Consider the following 21598-nt stretch of genomic DNA (forward strand, 5'->3'; position numbering starts at 1 on the left):
CCCAACCGATGCGATGTCCGAAATTTTAAACGGGGGATAAGTTCGTAACTTTCCCCCATTTCAGAGAAGCGCGTCCCAAAGTTTGAGATCCCCCCCCCTCCATTTCCCCATTCATACACTATCGGCGGCACGACAACCTCCGCACTGCGGCCAGCCTCCTCCGTCCGCCACCCCATCCTCCACCTTGCCGGAGCCGCTACCCCTACCCCGTCGTCCACTCCAAGACATGGACGTCTCTCATCCATGACGCTGGACCAGGATCCTTTCATCGCCTCCTCTGGCTTCATTGGCGCCGTCGTCCACCTTGCCATGGTCGCTCCTACGATCGCCTCGTCCACGGCAATAGGATATATCCCTCGACCCGGTCGTCTGCCGTCTAAAGTCTTCTTCCTTGCCGCCAACAGCCATCTCACCCACAGCACCCTCAACGTATCAGCATAGGCCTACACGGCATCGCAAGAGAGGTGGTACTCTTCCATATGTGCTTAAGTTATTGATCTCACCCAGAAAATAGATCATAATTTGTTTACTGTACTTTTCTTGTTCGTACCAAATCATAGTGGCTTGTTGAAAGCAAACATTGGTTGCGAAGTAGCTTTGTCCGGTTTGCACCTTCAGGTCCGCCATGGCACGGGCACTATACTCGTAAAGCTTATGGTTTCCCCCCTTTATATTCACTACCATCATCGTAGGTGCTTCGTGTACTGCTCCTCAAGACCTCAACCCAAAGCTTACGTGTTGAAATGCGAATCTGATATGATGCTCATATCACTAAAACAAAGAACATTTAATTGGTCACCTAATGTTCCTATATTCATTTCGAAAAACATGTGCGACACCCACTGGTCCAGCTAGTTCCACTTTCCTGATTTTTCTCTTGATGCTTAGGGTTTTCCCCTTTTATCTACTCTACTATGATCTGTGTAGGTGCTTTCTATCGTACTAGCATTACTCCACCCTTCAAGCTAAACAACACAGCACTCAGAATTCGAAAGCTTAGTTGTTCAAATATGATTGTGATATGATACTGATATTAGTTAACCGACACTTTTAATTGGTTAGCTAAAGGTCCCACTTGAGTTTCCAAATGCATGTCGCGACATATAGAGAGACAGCATAATTGCATTTCTTTGTCACTTATTGACCGTACTTTCTTGTCCATACCAAATCTTAGTTGTTATTTCAAAGCAAACATCGGTTGCTAACTACCCTTTGCACGGTTTGCAGCTTCAGATCTGCCATCCCACTGCCACGGTCAACACTGTACTCATCATGCTTATGTTTTCCCCATTTTATGATGACCACAATCAGCCTACGTTGTTTGTGTCGTAATAGCACTGCTCCACTCATCGAGCTAAACAAGCTTAGTTGTACAAATTCATATTTGATATTATTGCTGATATTAGTAAAACTGAGAGATGTTTAATTGGTTAGCTAAATGTTCCTACTTTAGTTTCGAAATGCATGTGAGCCACATATGGAGAGACCGGAAAGAATAGTATTTCTCTGTGCACTCTGGTTCATCATGGGTGGCCAACCAACATTGTATTGAAAGACTTGTAATATCTTCAATCTTCTTTAAGATGATACTCTTCTCTTGCGGTTGACTGGTCAGGTCGAGTTGTTCTCCCTTAGTATATTTTGAATCTGTCAGGTCAGGTCGACTTGTTCTTCTTTACTATATGTTGAAGCTATCATCTGTGAAGTGTCATCACTTTTGGAGCTCTCATATTTTGAGTAGTAGGCCACATTATATTAATGCACACAACAAATTACAGCATGCATGGAATCTTTTAAAATAATTGCAGAGATAGCACAAAGGCGTTTACAGGGAGGCAGTATTGGATTAGAATCACTTCTGCATTACAAAGAAAATCTCACTTGTTTTTATGTTTTCATGCATGTCAGATATTGAACATTATCAAAATGAATATGAGAATGGGCGCACGAGAGGAATATTGCGGAACGATCCACTGGCTAACAAACTTGGCATGGTGGAGGATGCCCTATCTTATTCACCCATCAAGGTGCTTGCTCTAACTTTGCAAAGTTGTATTGGTCGCACATATTCTGCATCTGACCTCTTGCATTACTTCTACTTTGTTACACCATCTGCTTAGTTTAAGCATCATATATGAGTATATGCCATACCTATCCATTTTCTGTACCTATTCCATGTGTCGTCACACTATGTTTTTCCAGTCAAATGTTGTTCTTTTGTAATAGATGTCCAAAAGGAAGAGGGTGAGTGCAGGTCCTCAAGGAGTACAAACTAGGTATTTGGAAAAGTTAGTGATACCTGTTAAATCAGATAGATCAGCAGCCACAGAAAACACAGGCCCAACTGTACCACACTTTACCCCTACTCCAGTGGCCAAACCCGTATTAGAACTGCTGGGAGCCCAGCGTCAGGTACCGTCTATGATATTAATTCAAAATTTGAACTCCTAAATTTCTTCTTGTGCCTTACCTTCTCTCTTGTATGAAAACTAATTTCAGATGAATCTCCTTGCTCAAAGGATCATACGATCTCAAAACAATAATGGGCTCTGCATTGCTCTTGTTAGTACCTCTCTCCCTTTTGCCTTGTACCGTTGTACTTAATTAATTGCTATTTGATTATGTATCATCAGTCTGCACCTGAGCTTCATTATCCTCTGTTTCTTCCAATATTATTTGATCTATATTTACTCTTTGCAAAATGTAGAATAATGGCAACGCTTATAAAGAATTTTCTTTGGGGAATTTATTGAATTATCCTTCCATCAACATGGAGAAGGGCTTTGTCCAGCCCGTGTTAACATGTAATGTAAGTTCATCCTTCTCAAGCCTTCAAACTTTGTTCTAGTATAGATTAGGATAGGCATCATTTCCTCCACTGTTGTTTGCTTTGCTGTCTACATCTGATTGGATGTTTGCAACAACTACCAGTTTCAAATTGTTGTTGTAAAAACATGTTCCTTATGCAGAACAGATCCATTTATTTGCTTATATAATTGTGAAACCTGTTACGTGTCTCCTTGTTTCTCTTTCAGAGTCGTATCTCTTACACCAGGCAGAACTTCAGGGAAGATAGTGAGCCAAATCATGACAGCGAGATGACCCCAAGGTCCTGTCTTGATGAAGACAGTGAGTTGAAGCTACTCACCAGCAGGTGTGAGACAACCTCTGTGAAGTTGCTGCCTCAATCAGTTTGACTTCTTCAGTCTCAACTTAAAGCGGAAAGGCTTGCTTCAGCTCAGCTCCGACTTGAAGTCAAAGATGCAATGAAGATGTCAGAGGACTGCCGTGCGCACCATCATGCCTTAAATCTAGTGTTGATGCATCTATCGTTGACACAACTGAGGTCTACTCAGCTTCTTCAGCTGTTTGGGGGGCCTGACCTGGCCAGGCCTAGTGCCTTCTGAAGTGCTCTCAGTTTTGTATATTCTTTTGTCGACGCGTTTATTTGCACTGGTGGCGAACTTTGATGCCCAGTGGATGTAATATGTGTGACGGTCGTGATAGCCTAGCATAAGTTGCTTGCTTATTTATTTCATTGTTGTCTTGTTTATTTGTTTGCTTGTAGTCATTGCAGTTCTTTTTCCGCGGTTTGCTAGTGGCTGCAATAACCTATTTTTTAAAACTAGGCCACAATAACCATGGGCTAATATTTACTATAGTGACACTAGGCCTCCTACGGGCCGTAGAAATAGTGGGCCTTCTACGGGGCGTAGAAACAGTAGGCCTTCTACGGGCCGTAGAAATAATGGGCCTTCTACGGGCCGTAGAAATAATGGGCCTTCTACGGGCCGTATCATCAATGGGCCTTATACGGTCCGTATGATCGATTGGCCAAACATGGGCCAATAATAGGCCGCATTATGGTCGTATACGGGCTAGAGTTGGAATCGTCCATTCATGGGCCGACCATAACGGGCCATCGTTAATAGGCCGTATTTGATGACGCTATGAAAATGGCCCAACGTATTAACGGACCACAAACGGGCCGACTGTAACCACGGGCTGAATTTGGCTCACAAGCATAAAATGACAGAAACAGGCCGTAAGTAAACGAATGCTGGAAATGAGCCCAAGATTAAATGGGCTCTGAGAAGGCCAAAAGATAACATGGGGTGGAAACGGCCCAACGGAATAATGGGCCGTCAATGGGTATAAAGTGATACACTGTTCATTACGGGCCAGTTTCACCACGGGCCGTTAATGGGTGTAAAGTGATACTGTTCATTACGGGCCAGTTTAACCACGGGCCGTTAATAGGCCAAGAGTTACATAGGGCCTCATATGGGCCGAAAGACGTCATGGGCCATACATGGGCCAGAAGTGAAAACGGGCTGGAATCATATTGGGTGGCCCAGATGATGCTACTGGGCCTAATTCGGATAGGGCGTAATGGGCCTTGGGTTAGCGGGCTGTAAATGGGCTATATGCGAACAGACCATTAACAGGCTTTCCATGGGCCGGCCCGCCACCTTTTGACCAAGTCAAACAGGCCGGCCTTTTCACATGAATGGGCCTCTGTTGGTCCGTGCCACGTGTCGCCGTATCATAGGCGCCTTCGGTCCAATGAGCGGATGACATCTGTCCCAACGGTGAGTCGACACATGTTTCGTCCAGACAATGATGATTTTACACGTGGAAAATCCCCATTGGTCGGGACTGTTAACGGGTTATCGGATCCAAAACCCGACCCGATAGCTTAACGGCGTTCCGTTACGGTGGATGCCACGTGTCGGTCCCTTGATGAAAGCACTTCTGTGACGCGTGATTTATCGTCATGGAAGTGGACACTTCCATGATGATAATTTTGGTAATGTCATGGAACACTTCTATGACAGCACAAGTATGACTATCTTGATTTTGTCATAAAATCGTCATGGATGTACATGCATGACAAAAACGCGACCTACTATGATAAACATGTATCATCATGGAAGTGTATTTTTTTGTAGTGAGAGGCGATGGACTGCGCCCCCATGGCTGGAGAGGATGGCTTCCGGAAGGCACGAACCACCAATGTCAGGCTGAAAATTGCACCGAGTTCCAAAATATCTAATGCGAATGACATCCTTGCTGGGGAGCATCGAGGCTACGTCGATATGAACTGTTTCTAGAGGCTTAAAAACACGACCGACAGGGATCTCAGTGCAGTCAAGATTCAGAGGAGCGGCACACCACAGAGGGCGCCACTGACGTGCAAGGATTTGAGTGCGGGTGCCCTCCTTAGTGGACAGACAGGAAATGATCTCACCGAGGACACCGTCCGGGAGGTCGCTGATGTGGTCCGGGCAAGACTCCTGCTTCTCCGAACCACTGAGCAGGCTCGCGCCGCTTCTAGCCGCTACCGCCATGCCGCCAGAGGACGAAGTCGCCGGTGGCCCGAACCTCGCCTTCTTGTTGCTCGGGGCACCTGGCCGGATCTCCATCGCCGTGTCCGTTGCTGGATTCGCGCCGCCTGTGAGCACCGCTATATGTGGCGTGGTTCTGGAAAAACTACTAGGTCTTCACTGCGGGCAGATCTCGCGTGTGAGGAAAGGAGGGGAGGGGACGTCGACCAATTGGACGACAACTATAAATTATATCTTTCCTTCACTGTTGCGGTGGAAAACAAAGAACGGTCATTTTCCTTCACTATTGCGGAAGAAAACATACACAGGCACGGGTGGACAGCCCAACAAAGCATGGTGTGGTATTATATAGAGTCATGTTTGCTTGGGTTTGTGTTCCGAATGATTCCGTCGACTCGTTCAGACAGAGAGGCATGGATGTTTCGGCTCATAGGCATGAGCATGCAACACTCAAGGGCATGGTCTGTGGTATTACATAGAATCATGCTCGCCTGTGACTTGATCATACGGAGATGCACGGGCATTTAGCCCACAGAACTGAACTATTGTGTTACGCACAACCACGGGCGCTTACTCTGTGAGGCACAGAATTCCCTACGTCAGAGACACTGACTCCTTGTATTTAAAAGCATGAATGTGAATTCCATAAGGACACGGCTCCGTATTGAGTCGCGTAACACTTCTTTCTTCATTCTACATATATTATTTGATAAAGGCGTGGATGTCCGTGCATGTCTGTGTTTCAAGGTTGCAAGCACGGGCATAAAGCGCTTAAAGGCATGGCGAGCTATTATATACAGTCATGCACAAAGATTTTCTGTTTGTATTCCGAATGGCTCGGTGGACTCGGTCATAAGAAGAGGCACGCACGTGACGACCATGGAGGCATGTTATATAGAGTCATGTTAGCTCGTGTCTGTGTTCCGAACGATTCCGTCGACTCGTTCAGATGGAGAGGCACGGACGTGAACCCGTGGAGGCATGTTGTGGTATTACATAAAGTCATGTCCGTGTGTTTACTGCAGAACGGAATTGGATTCAGATGTGAACCCTCACTATTTACTTTTTGAGGCAATGAATGGACGATCCGAGAGACAATGTCCTTAAAAGCACGGGCAAGAACTCTGTACAACCACGGTTCTGTACCAAGGAGCCATTGTCAAACGCACGGAAGTGAAGCAACGAGGACCACACTTTTAGTAACAGAAGAAGCACTCTATCGGCTGGCGTTGCTCCTTTGTCAGGCACACAGTAGAACGGCGGTGGAAGGCATGCTTTTCAAGAAGAGAACGAACGTCACGATGCCACGACAAGGTGAAATCATGGTTGTACAGATGCACTGTTGAACAGTCACGGCTTTGATTATACAATATGCATAGTTGAACACGCAGACCAGGAACGGGTGTGCCCCTCCAAGTTTTAATTTTTTACGACACATACATACATTAAAAGAATTTGTTCCACCCCGGAAGCACGGGTGGGCAGCACACAAAGGCATCCTGCAGTATTATATAGAGTCATGTAAACTTGTGTCTGTCTTCCGAACGATCCCGTCGACGCGTTCAAATGGAGAGGCACGGGACGTAAACACGCGGAGGCATGGTGTGGTATTACATAGAGTCACGTCCGTGCATTTACCATGCAACCGTGAGAGTCACGGTTGAACATTCACCAGTGGCATGGCCGTGGTTGCCCGTGCCCTTCGGTTATTTTTATCTCTCTATCACATAGCAGAGAAGCATGCTTGTATGCTTACAACATCCACGTTCAGAAACCGACGCGGCTGTGGAAAATAACAAGGAAATCTGTGCCTCTGATATTTTTCTCCGTCGAGTAAAAATACATAAAGAAACAAAAGGCGTTCTTATTTAAATTTGTTTTCTTTCTATAACTGCAGCAAATTAACTTACAAGTCGTTCTTATAACCACACAACGAGAAAATAAACAATCGACACTAGCCTGCCCTCCACACCGATCACTTGCTATTTCATCGCTCCACGTGCAGCCTTCTTTTTGAATGTTCAGTGATCCATTCTTCCTTCTCGACACTTGTGCAACCCCACCCTTCTGCATACCTATTCAACCTATTTGCCTGCAATATTAACATTCATACATAAAAACAAAGCGAAAGGTTGCGGTCATCACTGTTTTTTGCTTACGCCCTGTTTAGGCTGCATTATTACCTTTTAATTTTTCTATTCGTACTGCTCTCCGGTACCAAAAAGTCTCCACTCAGACCTTTCCTTTCTAAAAATGGACTGCGCAGATTCCGTGCCTTGTCCCAGGCTTCCCTGCATGCATTCTGTGTGCCTGGCTTGTGTGATGTTCGATTCTGGCATAGATGCAAGACTTTGGTAAATGCTCCCTGCTGTCAGTGGAGTCATTGGAGTTGCTAGCGTCTGATGTCTTCCTCCTGGGCTTGGAGTGCATTGTCTTGAGTCATTTGATGTCCTTGATGGTGTTGTCGGTGTTGTCGGCCATTTCATTGACCTTGCTCTCTTCTCCTGCTGTGATTTCCTCTTCTCCTCTTCAATCCTCATCCTCTCCTGTACTTCTGGGTTATCTGGGCAGTTTCTTTTCCTGTGACCCTTTACTCGACAACGGCCGCACTTGGATGCGGCTTTGTTGCCTTTTTATTTCTTCTCAGAACCAGCTTTGATTTGATCTCCTTTATTTGTGCCCTTTGAGCCACTCATGGGAGGGTTCTCGAGAGTTTCGGCAAGAATGCATGTGTCTGGTTCCTTAGCAAGTGTCTCCATGACTTTTATTTTCATATCTACCGTACACTCACGCAGAACACTGTATGCCTTCTCTTTTCTGCAAGCATTTGAACAGATATTCGACAACTCAGTGTAAGAGAGGCTGAATCTCATGGTTTCATCATCTTGTGCGGTCATGCTATCACCTTGACTTGTAGAAAGAACTTTCAGACTCTCTGATAGATTCCTGGTCCATCTGGGGATGACAAAGGATTTTGGAAGTTGATCGATCATGCCTGTTTGGTCCATCACCTTAAGCACATCACAGCACTGAATGCCATCCCTACTCATTTTCTTGAAGCTGCAACTATATATTTCTTTATGCTCATCCACATCTACCCTGAACTCAGACTTGTCAAATTCCTTGCCCGGATATGGTTTCCACACTTTTTCTCCAGGCTCAGTAATCCTTTTTAAAAAATACTGCCTCCCCTTTGCCAAGTCAGAGCACTTGAAGTAAGTTCGGTTCCGTAGCTCCAGCTGGAATTTCCTGAAAATTTCATTGGTGTATAATTGACTTGCTTGTCTTTCAATCAGAAAACCCGTCTCTAGTGATGGCGCCTTCTCTTCTATTCGGTGTCTTTTCTTGTCAAGCGTGGCAAGGCAATTTTGTTGAATCATGTGATATGCATTAACAAACCTTTTTATAGTGTCACTGTGCTTGACGTAATTCTCCCACATCAAATTCGTGATCTCACTGCGAGTGGTCGTTGACGAGAAAGGATAGAAGCAGTCCTTGAAGTCAGCCGGCACCCAAAAATTTCGGAGTTCCCATAGTGTGTTCAGGTGTTTGTTGCCTTCCGCCTTGTGCACAAAAATTGATGCTTTCTAGGCATGCTCAAACTCGTCTTGATTTAGTGAGTTTTTGACGATTCGAAATAAATCATCAGACATCCCTGGGTGCTGCACGAACACTACTGTGTTATTTTCCTTCAGGTTCTTCCTAATATGCCACCAGCAGAACCTATTCCTCGTTCTCGGAAGAGCTTCCTTTACTACAGTCTTCATCGACTGGTCCTGGTCTGTTATTATGTATTTCGGCTCTTTACCTTCCATTGCCTCGACAAACATGCTTAGGAGCCACTTGAATGACCCTATTTTCTCATCTTTCAAAAGGCCTAGTCCAAACAGGACGGTCGACCCATGGTTGTCGACACCTATAATTGGTGCAAATGGCAAGCCATATATATTCGTAGAGAATGTCGTGTCAAAAGACACGAAATCTCCATATAGATCATAATTCATCTTACACAAGGAGTCTGTCCAAAACAGGCTCCGCACTACATTGTTCTCTATCTCTTCCACATGGTGGAATCCTGGCCTACGCCTCTGCATATCGGCAAACAGTTTTATGGTGTCCTTGAAATCAATGCTGCGCTCTCTAGCCCTGTCTCGGCATGCAATGTTGCTTATGTCAATTGTGTCGAACATAATTTCTCGCCTCGGTCTCCCCATGGCAGTAAAAATCTGCATAACCTTCCTCGGTTCTAACCTCGCCTTCTGCAGCACTTGTATAAAGAATTTCTCCTGAGGTGTCATCTTCTTGTAGCATCTTATGAACTTCAGCATCCAATCTGATGGGTGAAGTTGGTGGTTGTGCTCTAGGCGCATGTTCTTCAGATACCATTTCCTCCTATCTGCATCCCTCTTGGCTATTATTTGGACTGGGCAGCTTGTCTGGATCAAGCAATTGCTCCTTCTCTCCTTAACATGTCTCTCAGCTGTTTTATTCCGCCCTTCCTTGGTGCACTGAAACACCTGCTTGTCAAGCTGCTGATCATATGTCGATCTTCTGCTCGTTGATCGCTTGGCAGCAAAGCCAACCTTTCTCGCATATCTGCAGAAGAAGAAAAAGCACTCATCCAATGATCCAAATACCATACCACCCTCTGGTTCGAGCGCTTCGGTGACCTCCTGAATCGTTGGGTATATGCCTTCTTTGAACATGTCGTCCATTTCTTTCTCTACAATGGTCAGCGGCGCCATGGTGATTCTGTCTACCATGTCTTCATTCGTCTGATCGCATTCACTTCTGACGACATCAGTTTCATCGCCAGCCACAGGTCCACTTAGAGCGGAGCTGCTACTGCTCTATTGTTTGTCACACGCAGCAGCATCGTCTCTGCATGGCATGGTCAAATCCATAAATGACTCTGCCTCTCCACTGTCGCATTGTGCAATGCTGCTCCCTATTTCTCCGGCACTCGTGCAACCAAGGGACTGTGCTGCTTCTATCATGCAATCCATGCTGGTGTTGTATGCTACTTGCTGCTCTAAACGTTGCGTTCCTTTCGAAATGGATGGAGAACTATGATATTTTTTTGCCTCATCTGTTATCCCCTCCGCCAAATCCTGAACACATAGCACAAAACAGAATTAGATATCCAGAGCAGCATGTGCATTTTTTTAATTTCTAATAAGCGGTACACCAAAGGCACTGTTCACATTACACCCAGCAGCACGAACGTGACCATGCTGCACACACATCTGAACAAAGAGGCACAAATGTGCTTCTGCTTACACCATACAACCGGAGAGGCACAAACAACATCCTATACAATAGAACAACTGCATATACGGCCGCACCAAACGGACAACCGTCCTCCTGTTTTGCACTTTACCCTGTTCTTCCATAAAACTGTTTGTGCGTTGAATTGAAAAAGCATAGTTCCAACGTCACCTTTGTTTTCCCATGCCTCTCTTGTCCAGCAAATCTTGGCGACAACCTCCGTGCATTGGTAATTTTGCTGACTATTCTGAATGCCATCGGAGATCCTTTGGAAGGACCCCTCATGTTGAACGCCGCAGGTGATCCTTTCAAAGGACCTTGCCTTATGTTTTCATCGATCTGTGGACTACCGCGATACTTGTTTCGTTGCTTGTACACCTGCGTGTGTAAGATACTACAATTTAAATATACCTGACGAAAACAAAGAAAAAATTGCTCACAAAAAAATATACATTTTCTTCAAATGTTGTTGCACGTTCGTATTTGCTGTCACCTGTATTGCTTTCTGGTGCTGTTGAATAGTAAAGTTTATTCCTCCTATGTTTGATTTTGTCATTGGACTCTTCTTGCCTGCGCAGACCGTACCGAATCCTTGAACACTAATGCTTTTGTTGCCAATGATCCTTCTACTTGCATCAAGGCAAATTCTGTTACCCTGTACCTCTTCATTATGACCGCCATCAAACGTTGGGGCGTCAGAACGCCCGCTCTGCACCTTTTTGGACAACTGTTTCTCGAAAGCAAAAAATAATTAGAGGCACGTGTGAGTATTACAAAGAATTAGCACGTAAAACTTCCACGTACGTTCAAAACCAGTGTTTTAAGTTTTCGTCGTTACCTGCACAATCTGCTTAGTGGAGTCTCTGCTGCTTAGAATGCTCCTCTTCGCAGGTGTCTGCTGCACACCATGCTCCTAGTTGGGATGTTTTCCAAGAACTTGTATCTCACTCTTGACTCCAATTACTCCAGCCCGCATGGCATGTGCGTGTTTGACAGCATCTGCATCCTTGATCTTATTCTCATTTGTAGTGATTTTTTTCTTCCACCTCGCGATACTCAACTGCAGAGTAGATGCACAGGATAAACAAATATTACAGCATTCATCCAGGATATATTAATCATTTTTGTTGTTCTTAATGATCTACTCATTGGTGTTCTCAGTGGTGGCACCTTGACAGCAAACGTCACAGAAATAAAAGACCAAACCCTAATGTTCAACTGCCTTGCTATTACCTGCCTCCCATAATCCTTGACAATGTCGTTCAAAGACCGATCGTCCATGTTGTCCTGACCAGATGACGCACTCCTGAACATCTGCCCGAAAAAGTAATAAACCCGCAGTATCAGTGTTGAAAATTTTCAAAGTCGATCTCAATCTTTCTTACTAACATACTACACTTACCACGCAACAGAGATATATTTATACTTCTATATAATTGACATATATAAATATATACATATATTAATTTTTAATTAAACTACAACCTCGGCCAAAGTGAGATCCTCTAATGCTAGTTTTCTTGTGCAACACTTAACACAAAGATAACCATTCAAACGTAACAAAAGTAACAAGCTCGTATTACAAGGACGAGAGTACACAAAACAAAAAACAAACTCAAATCAGAGCTACATTGTAAAACTAAACAGTTTTATTCTATGAATCCCGACCACGAGAAATTCATCCATGAATTGAATCTCGTGTACCAGGAATCGCCACGCAAAGGTGTGTGATAAATTTTCTACTAACCTTTGATTACCGAATCTTATGCGCTGATTGTTCGGAACTCACACCTTTGTAAATTGTGGGGGCATCTCCTTCAATGATTTCGAATCTGGGAGAGAGAGAGAGAAAAGAGAAAGAGAGAAGGAGAGAGAGAGAGAGAGAGAGAGAAGGAAAGAGAGAGGATACTTCGATTTTTTGCGTACAGTAGAAGAATAACCTGATAGGTGGGGTGAGTTTTGCGACGCATGAGAGATGCACATATTTTTTAGGCGTGACGAGATGTGGTAGGTCGACTTCACTTGACCGTTGACGAGACTGACAAGTGGGCTCTCAGTTACTAATTCCTCTAAGTCTCTCACTAACTTGTGGGGTCGGCCTTATATGAGTCCTATGAGGAGTACCTCCATCTGGGGTGAGAAAATGTGGTTGCTGGAATTCGAAGTCATACTAACATGTGGGCTTTCAAATAGTTCCTCCAAGTATTTGACTAACTTGTGGGGTCGTCCGCAAGATGAGTTCTAGATCTTTCTCCATCTAGAATTGATGGCGACAGGCGAGGCATATTCTAGCTCTCAAAAGGAAAGCCAATCCTGATCCCTCCGTAGAGCTCGCTCGTCACTGAAAAAATTTCGGTCTCCTTCATCTCACTCGCCATGGAACTCCTGTTCAGGTAATCCATTGCATCATCACCATGATTATGCCACCGATTCAACCTTTGAACAAAAAAAATTACCGGTACTAGCAATTCCGCGGGTTGCGTACACACCGCATCTGCGCAACACAACATGTGGGGCGCGATTTGAATATCAGTTCTGGATCCAATTATCTACAGCTGGTCCGTGCTCAAACTGTTGCACCATCTTAACAGCAGAAGGGTTATGGGTTTAAAATTAGGACTCAGCTGACCTCACTTTAATCATGCCAACTGCATGCTTGCGCCGTGGTTTCGCTAAGTTGAGTTATATCTCCAGCCATGCAAAACTTAAGCACTCTTGTGACCACATATTATATTAGTTGCAGAGCTCAATGAAACTGCAGTCAAAATTCACTATCCTGATCCCTAACATGAGGTCACAGGTCAAATGATTGTATAGATCCGCAATCTATAGCAGAGATCCAAAGGACTTACGTCCCTTTTTGCAAAGCAGCTACTAACTCAGAGTTAGAAACCATCTTACATGGACCAAGCTATTGATGATGGTCTCACATGGACTGCTAACAACTGTCTTACGTAGTTGACCTAGTAACGATGATGTCTCGTGACCTCTTATGTAGAGTTCGATGAGATGGACTCCACGCCACAGCTGTCAGAGACTCAGTCCCAGTCTGTAGATAGCACAGAGATTGTCACCCAAGATTTCATGGTTCATGACCAGCTAGAAACAGAGAGACTAAGGATCGAGTTAAAACGTGCAACGCACAAAAAGCTTGTTGAGGAGTACAGGGCAAAGAAGCAGCTTGCTGCCTCGAAGTAGGTGTTTTCTATCATGCATCTTGTGTGTGTTGTTGAAATTTCTTTCGAAATCAATGCCTCTCATTCTAGCTGCATTTTTAATCACGGCTTAAATATTTGTCTCTGTTTTGCTGACTCGGCGTTTGTATGTAAGCTTCTGCCAGAAAAGCATGTGGTTCAACAATACATTTGCTAAAGGTCATTTCTTATCTTTGTCCACAGAGTTGTTACAATGGGTGAATATGAAAAAGAGTTCAGCACAAAACTTAGCTTCCAGAAATTCATTACTGTCTGTGAAAAGCTAACAGAACCACAAAAGCAGCTTGTCAGAGATATTGGATTTCGATACCTTCTAGATCTGTGCTTGTCAGTGTCAAAACCGGCGGATCTCGGGTAGGGGGTCCCGATCTATGCGTCAAGGCTGATGGTAATAGGAAGCAAGGGACACTAAGAGCTAGCCTATGATGGTATGCTTGTAATTGTGATCGTCCTTCTAAGGACCAACCTCTCCGGTTTATATAGACACCGGAGAGGGCTAGGGTTTACATGGAGTCGGTTACAAGAAAGGAAACACAATATCTGGATCGCCAAGCTTGCCTTCCACGCCAAGGAGAGTCTCATCCGGACACGGGCCGAAGTCTTGAGTCTTGTATCTTCACGCTTCAATAGTTCGGACGTTGTACACAGTCCGGCTGTCCGGATACCCCCTAATCCAGGACTCCCTCAGTAGCCCCTGAACCAGGCTTCAATGACGATGAGTCTGGCGCATAGTATTGTCTTCGGCATTGCAAGGCGGGTTCCTCCTCTGAATACTCCAAAGTATTCATCGAACACTTGAATCGTGTTCGGATCCACAAAAATGATCTTTATACACCGCTGTAGAGAGAATGATATTTCACAAATGCAATCTGCTGACAACTTTTTAGACGATGTGACATGTTATTACAGTCGGATCATTATTCGAACCATCTTCCACAACCAGTCACAGCGCATATTGCAAGGCGGTTTCTTTGACACGTCTTGTCAAAGCAGAGATCGTGTCCCCTTATCACAGGATTCTCATCAACATGGGTATGGGTAATCCAACCGCGCCGCTAATCGCGGCGAGTGGGATGCAGACGGGTTCCACCAGGCAAGTGGGGAGGCGTAAAAAGCATTTACCGCCCCTATAAAGAGGTTAGGTCTCTTTCTCTTTACCCACGCCTTCTCCTTCTATTAGCTCATTCCCCTCTGTTCGAGCCCTAATGCCCAAGCACTCTTCTTCTCCATCGAAGAGAGGTCTTCCAAAGATGTCCGGATCTGGAGCAGGAGGCAGATGGATGGCCTCGATCGTCCAGGAGAAGGACATCAAGAAGCTCCGGGGAGTCGGGTATCTGGCCCAGAAGATCGGCCACCGTCTCCCACCGGTGGGACAGGTCGTCCCCACTCCGGAACCTCACAAGAGAGTCATGTTCCTTCCCCATTTTGTTCGTGGGCTTGGGTTTCCCCTTCACCCGTTTGTTTGGGGAGTTATGTATTACTACGGGATCAATTTTCATGATCTTTCCCCCAACTCCTTCCTCAATATCTCGACGTTCATCGTCATGTGCGAGGCTTTTCTCCGGATCCCACCTCACTTCGGCATGTGGCTGAAGATTTTCAATGTGAAACCCAAGGTGGTGAGTGGCGAACACGCCGAGTGCGGCGGTGCCATGGTAAGCAAGATGCCCAAGACCGCTTGGCTGAAGGGCGCTTTCAACGACTCCGTCAAGGAGTGGCAGCAGCAGTGGTTCTATATCACTGAACCATGCGGCAAAAAGTGGGTGGCAGCCCTAGAGTTCAGATCCGGAGCTCCACTGTGGCTCACGTCCTGGCCCAAAAAAGGCCCGAACGGGTCCTCGTCCGATGAGCTGTCACTGCTCCATACGCGCGTTCAGAGTGTGGTTGACAGGGACGTCAAACTCGTCGACGTAGTCTAGGTGATGCTAGTTCGCCTAGTTCTCCCCTATCAGCGCCGAGCTTGCACTCTATGGGAGTTCGACCCAACCGAGCACCAAACCCTTGAGGAGCTTTATGATTCCTCCCACAAGGATATCTAGAAGGTGCTCTTCAAGTCCGGCAAATCGTGGTTGGGCCCCGCCGAGGACCGTGGGTATCAATTATCCCATTCTGCAAGCTTGGTAAGTTACAGCCGCACTATGTCCATTCATGCTTTGGAAGGCATGTCATGAGGGAGACATCTTAATCGTGTTTCATTGTGACCTCAGGGATGGATAAAGAAGATGGAGCGGATACATTGTCCGGACCCGCTGCCGGAGGAACCAGCCGGACCTCTTCTGTCGAAGATGCTAGTCCTCGCGCCTTACGAGGCACCAAAGAAGGCGGCCTCTAGGAAGGTCAAGAAGACCCGAAGTGGCCTCCATCGCTGCGAGGCTTCGGACGTAAAATCCGAAGACTCAAGCAACGCTCCTTCTTCGAAAGGCGAAGAGGAGGAAGCAGAGGAGGACGAGCCTCACTCTGAAGGTGGGATGAAGCATGCAGCCTCCCCCTCCCTGGAGGCCGAATCGCCCAAGAAGGGGAAAGGTTCCCTCCCAGAGACATCCGCCGTGGCTGCCGACAGCAGACCGGAGTGGGATCCCAGGGCCCAGCCCCTGGAGAAGTCGTAAGTATACGGAATCCGCACACACATACGCGTCCGGGATTGTTTCTAGATATAGTAGCTTTAACCGTTGCCATATTTTGCACAGTCTGGCGAGGTCTCGCGCCGGACTGTCCTCATCAGAGGATTCGCTTGGCTCAGACGCCTTGGCGAGCGAGACGCCTCCGCAGGCCCCTTCCCCAAAGTCCAGGCGCGACACTGAGGTGCCATCTCGACAGGACCCGGACCAGGGAGGACATATCCTTCGAGCCGGACACACGGGGGCGGATAAGGCCACCGGGCCCTCTAAGGTTCCAGAATCGAGTGAACAGCTACCTTCGATGGTGGGAGGCCTACCTACCCCGTCGGCATCCTCTGTTCAAGCAGAGCTGCCCGGCAGTCTATCGACAGCGTTGAAGAACGCATCTATCGTCGATGAGCATCGGACCCTCATGGGGGCGGTGGTTGAGAAGATTCAGTCCGCCGAGAGCGGGTTGAACGAGTCCTGCTTTGGCCTTATAAAGGCCTTTGAGGTATGTTTCTTAAGAAACCTTTGAGGAATTGTCATAATATGAGTAGTAGCCCCTGATGCACTGCCCGGCGGAGGAGATGGAGCCGGGCAGGGGATCAAACCTTCTTCTTTCACAGGAGACTATGTGAATGACATATACCCCGTTGTGTGAAAACAAGCGTCTGCAGAGAGGACGGCCGCTTATAACGCGGAAGTGTCCGAACTGAAGCAGAGCCTTGCACGAGCCGAAGAAGAGCTTGGCCGTGTGAAGAAGCAATTGGAAGACAAGCAAGGTATGTTGAAAACATTTGTCTTGAAGTTGGCACGAATGAACGGTTGTGCTTAGTGAAAAGTGTTTTTATTGTATGCTCTAGGAGCGAGCGCCGAATACGAGGCACTAAAGAAGGCTGTGTCTAATGCCAATGAGAAGGCTGCCGCCGAACAGGCGCTTCGTGAAAAACACGAGGCCAGGGTCATCGCAGCTGAGCGAGAGCTCCAGGAAGCTGTGAAGAAAAGCGAGGACTTGGAGCAGAGTCTAATAGGGAAAGAATCCGAACTCGCCCAAGCTCTCGAGGCTGCGGAAGGTGCTCGAGAAGAATCCCGAGGTGCTGTGTGGGACATTCAGGAGGCCCGGAAAGCTGCGGCTGGTAAGGCCTTCTGTATTCTTAGCCCTTTGTACATGATAATGGAAAGAATCCTAAGCGGCAAGCTGAATTCTTATTTTTCCAGGGGGTTTTGCGGATCTTCCTCGCAGCATATCAGATGCCGCCCAATTCTACCGAACTGAGGAGAAGAAGTCTGCAGAGAGGGATTTCTGGTCGCAGTATTTGGCACCAAACTATCTGGTGCCTTTTATCGATCAGCCGAAACAGCTGGTCGAACTGCACCAGGCGGCCGAACTAGCCATGAAGGACTTAGTTGTCCGACTGTGGCCTACGGAGCCAATTCCAAGCAGTTACTTCGGACTCGTCAATCGGATTGTGGGCGCCTGTCCCCGGCTTGATGCTATCAACCGATCAGTCTGTATAGAAGGCGTGCACATGGCGTTTGCCCGTGCAAAAGTGCATTGGGGGAAGCTTCACGCGGAGAAGCTGATGACTGAGGGGCCGCCGGAGGGTAAGGAGCACCACAAGCCCGAGCTGTATTATGAAGGTATGTTGAAAGGGGTCCGCCTTGCGGCGGATAAGTGTGCCAAAGACATTATATTTCCCTGAGGGCATTCGTGCCTCTTTTTGTAATATGGGATAATGGCATTTTTATTATATATTGCATGTTTTGTTTAACATATGTTCTTCCTGTGCGGCTATGTCAGATTTCGGGTTTCAGCAGACCCTTGAGGTTCGAACACTGGGGTGCGCGCAGAGATCTTGCCAACTACCTACCTGCACCCCACCGCCATGCTAGGATCTAAGCTATGAAAAGAACAACACAAGAGGCACAGAGTTTATACTGGTTTAGGCCACCATTGTGGTGTAATACCCTACTCCAGTGTGTGGTGTAGTGGATTGCCTCTTGGGATAATGATGAACAATACAAGGAAGAATAGCCTCGCGAGGGTCTGTTCTTGACTGGTGCGATGAACTACTAGGGGGAGTTCAGTCGCTCTCTCTACTGGTTGCTTGGTGAGGATCCCGTCCCCCTACCTTGTGGTGGCTAGTCCTATTTATAGGCAAAGCCCTGGGCCTCTTCCCAAATATTGAGCGGGAAGGGTGCCAACAATTGGCCATTTTAAAGGGGAACATCTGGTACACTTATCTTGACTAAAGTTGGTCCTCGCCTGTCAAAGGCTCTGGTGGTGACGCCGGCTTGGGCTCCACGATGACCTCCATCCTGCCGTTGGGCTGGTCTTGGTCTTGTTGCACCGAAATGGATGCCTTTGCTTGATGATCTCGCCTGCGCTTGCTCCCTTTGCACCAAAGAGGAAAGGAGGACACTGCGCGGGCTGGCGCCCGCCTGGCGCCCTTGGTCGTCATGGCTTGCGTCATGGGCACCTCGTGAGGTACCATGCCTTGATCTCTCCGCCTCCTCGCGAGCCAGCCTGATGAGGCCGCGCCTGAGGAAGCTCCTTGTCGTCCGCCCCGCGAGGCTGGGCCCTTCGCGAGGGTCTTGAGCTCATGTTGATGAAGATGGGTCGTGCTAGGCCCCCCTTTGAGGCACGCTGCAGGCCGCAGGCAAACAAGTCTGGGGACTCCCGTTCCCAGAACGCCGACAGTAGCCCCCGGGCCCAAGGCGCACCCGGACTTGGCTGAGCAGAGAGGCAAAAGGGCAAGTGCGAAGCACCGCGGGCCCTAACAGCCTGTGGCCTTGGGCGCCGTGTGGCGGTTGATGGGACGTCGGCGTCTCCACTTCCCCACGATGCCTCGGCGACTGCACGAATTGACAAGTCCCTGCATGAAAAACGGGTCATGATTACCTACGATCGTGGAGATCAGTGGTTGGCCTCCCCTGGCTTTAAGTACGGAATGGTGCGTACCCTTCCAGTCCATCTCTTCTTGCTTATCCTTCTTCCCGGTCCTTGCTCTGTCTAGCTGCGATGGCTCCGATCCGCCGGTTCTCCGCAGCGGAGAAGGGAAAGGCTCCCCGAGAGGGTCCTGACCCGCTCCCGCCGAAGAAACGGCTAGCCCTCTGCCACCGGGTTGAGGGCGCTCACCAAGAGGTGTCGAGGCCCTGGTGCGAGCGGCCACCACCAGGGTTCCCGCTTCCCTTGTACGCCCACATCGAGAGCTCTGAAGGGGTTGATGCCGAGCGCCACGGGCGGCGCCGCCGGCGCCGCCGGGTCACGAAGGTGCGCGTCTTTCCCCTGGAGTCCACGCCGAGGGCTCCTCCCGAGAGATTGTGCTCCACGCCGCCATGCCTCCTCGATCTTGGATTCGCCTTCCTCCTTCCTTCGCCTTAGAGATTCCGCCGAGGGGGCCTTTCAGGCTCTGGCTGCAGCACGCCGATTGCCCGACTCCTGCGACCGATGCGGATGTCGAGGTCGTCGCCCCAGGTAAGGTCTTTATGACCCGGGGCTGGGGCGAGATCGCCCGGGTTTGCAGGACGAGGGGCGCCCTCATGATCCCCCTAGAGTTCGACGGTGCTTCCATGATGCTCTTCAAGGTCTTCGGCGAAGATGGGCGTCGGCTGGAGTGCTGTCCCAAAGGCAGCGGCAGAAGCCTCGGTGCAGCAAGGACCAGACCTGTCATCGCACGTTCTTCCAGCAACTCCTCGAGCGGCGAGGGCGCCGGAGGATCCAGCGACTCCTCCGAGCTCTTCGCGACTCCGGAGACGAGTGACGACAGCTACGAGCCCCCGAGCTTGCGCCGCTCTCGGAGCAGGACAGGCTCGTTAGGCCGCCGCCATCTCTGATCTGGATGAGGTTGGCGCCGGTGCCTGGCGGCCCACTGTTAATGATGGCGTCTGCCGTGATGGTTCCTATAGTTAGGACTCCTTAGGATACGCGTCTTTTGTTCCTGCGAGGAGCCAAGAATATACCCCGTGGGGGCTTGTAAGGTGTCTGCAGCTCCGTTTGTCAATATGATCCTTATCGTGAAGCAGTGCGAGATGCTTATTCCATCTTAGCTTAGTTTCTTCCTTTCGGACCTCACGAGGGCTTGGCGCTCTGCGCTGACAGGTCCCGGTCCCAAGGCAGCTTCAGCCGTCGCTGGTATGCCAGGTCGCGATGCCGTGGTCAAGGCCGGGAGGTGAGCAGCCTGGGGTCCAGTAAGAGCTCCTGAGTCGCGATGCTCAGGAGGTCCCCTTTAGCGCTCAAGCAGCCATCGTTCGGTAAGAAAGGAATGTGACGTTGCTAACACGGGATTGCATTGCATGTGGTGACGGTGCTGCGATAGCTAGTGTTTCCGGAGAGTGACTTATCTCGAGGGTTAGGAAACGCTTCCTGGTGCGGCGCTAGGTCCGTGCCTTGGCCGGCGAGGGGTTGCCTGGCGAGGTCTCCGCGTGCCTCTTTCCTCTCGCCTCTGCTCCCCTTTCTGCTCTATGTCCTCGGGTCCTGGCCCTTGAGCGGGTCTCAACCGTCGCTGGTTCGCCGGGGCGCGATGCCGTGGACAAAGCCAGAGGGTGAGGGCTGGAGAGCCGGTAGGGGCCCTGAGTCGCGATGCTCAGGTACCCCACCCCTTTAACGCGCGAGCGGTTCGCGCGGGCGAGAGTGAAGAGGACGCCTTGAGGGCCTCGCCTGGCGCTTCTCCTTGGGGGGATCCTGTAGACCCACCACAAAAAGGAGCAAAAGTCCGCTATGACAAGCGGCGGTCAGCCGTTAGTTGCTTTGGAGAGGCGACGAGGCACGAATGGCCTGGCGAGGTGTATTGGGGCACCCGTGAGCCAGCGCGGGACTCACAGGGCCCTACCCCAAGACGGGTTGTGCCTGGCACCGGGCATTAACCTATGATGTGTTCCTGCAAATTTGGCTAGATGCCGATGCTCTACGTCCTCGGGTCCCGGCCCTCGAGCTGGTCTCAGCCGTCGCTGGTTTGCCGGGGCGCGATGTCGTGGGCAAAGCCAAAGGGTGAGGGCTGGAGAGCCGGTAGGATCCCTGAGTCGCGATGCTCAGGTACCCCCCCCCTTTAACGCGCAAGCTTGGTTAGATGTCGGCGCTCTGCGTCCTCAGGTCCCGGCCCTCGAGCTGGTCTCAGCCGTCGCTGGTTTGCCGGGGCGCGATGCCGTGGGAAAAGCCAGAGGGTGA

The sequence above is a fragment of the Triticum aestivum genome, chromosome 2B (genome assembly GCF_018294505.1).
Source record: "Triticum aestivum cultivar Chinese Spring chromosome 2B, IWGSC CS RefSeq v2.1, whole genome shotgun sequence".
NCBI classification, from domain to species: domain Eukaryota; kingdom Viridiplantae; phylum Streptophyta; class Magnoliopsida; order Poales; family Poaceae; genus Triticum; species Triticum aestivum.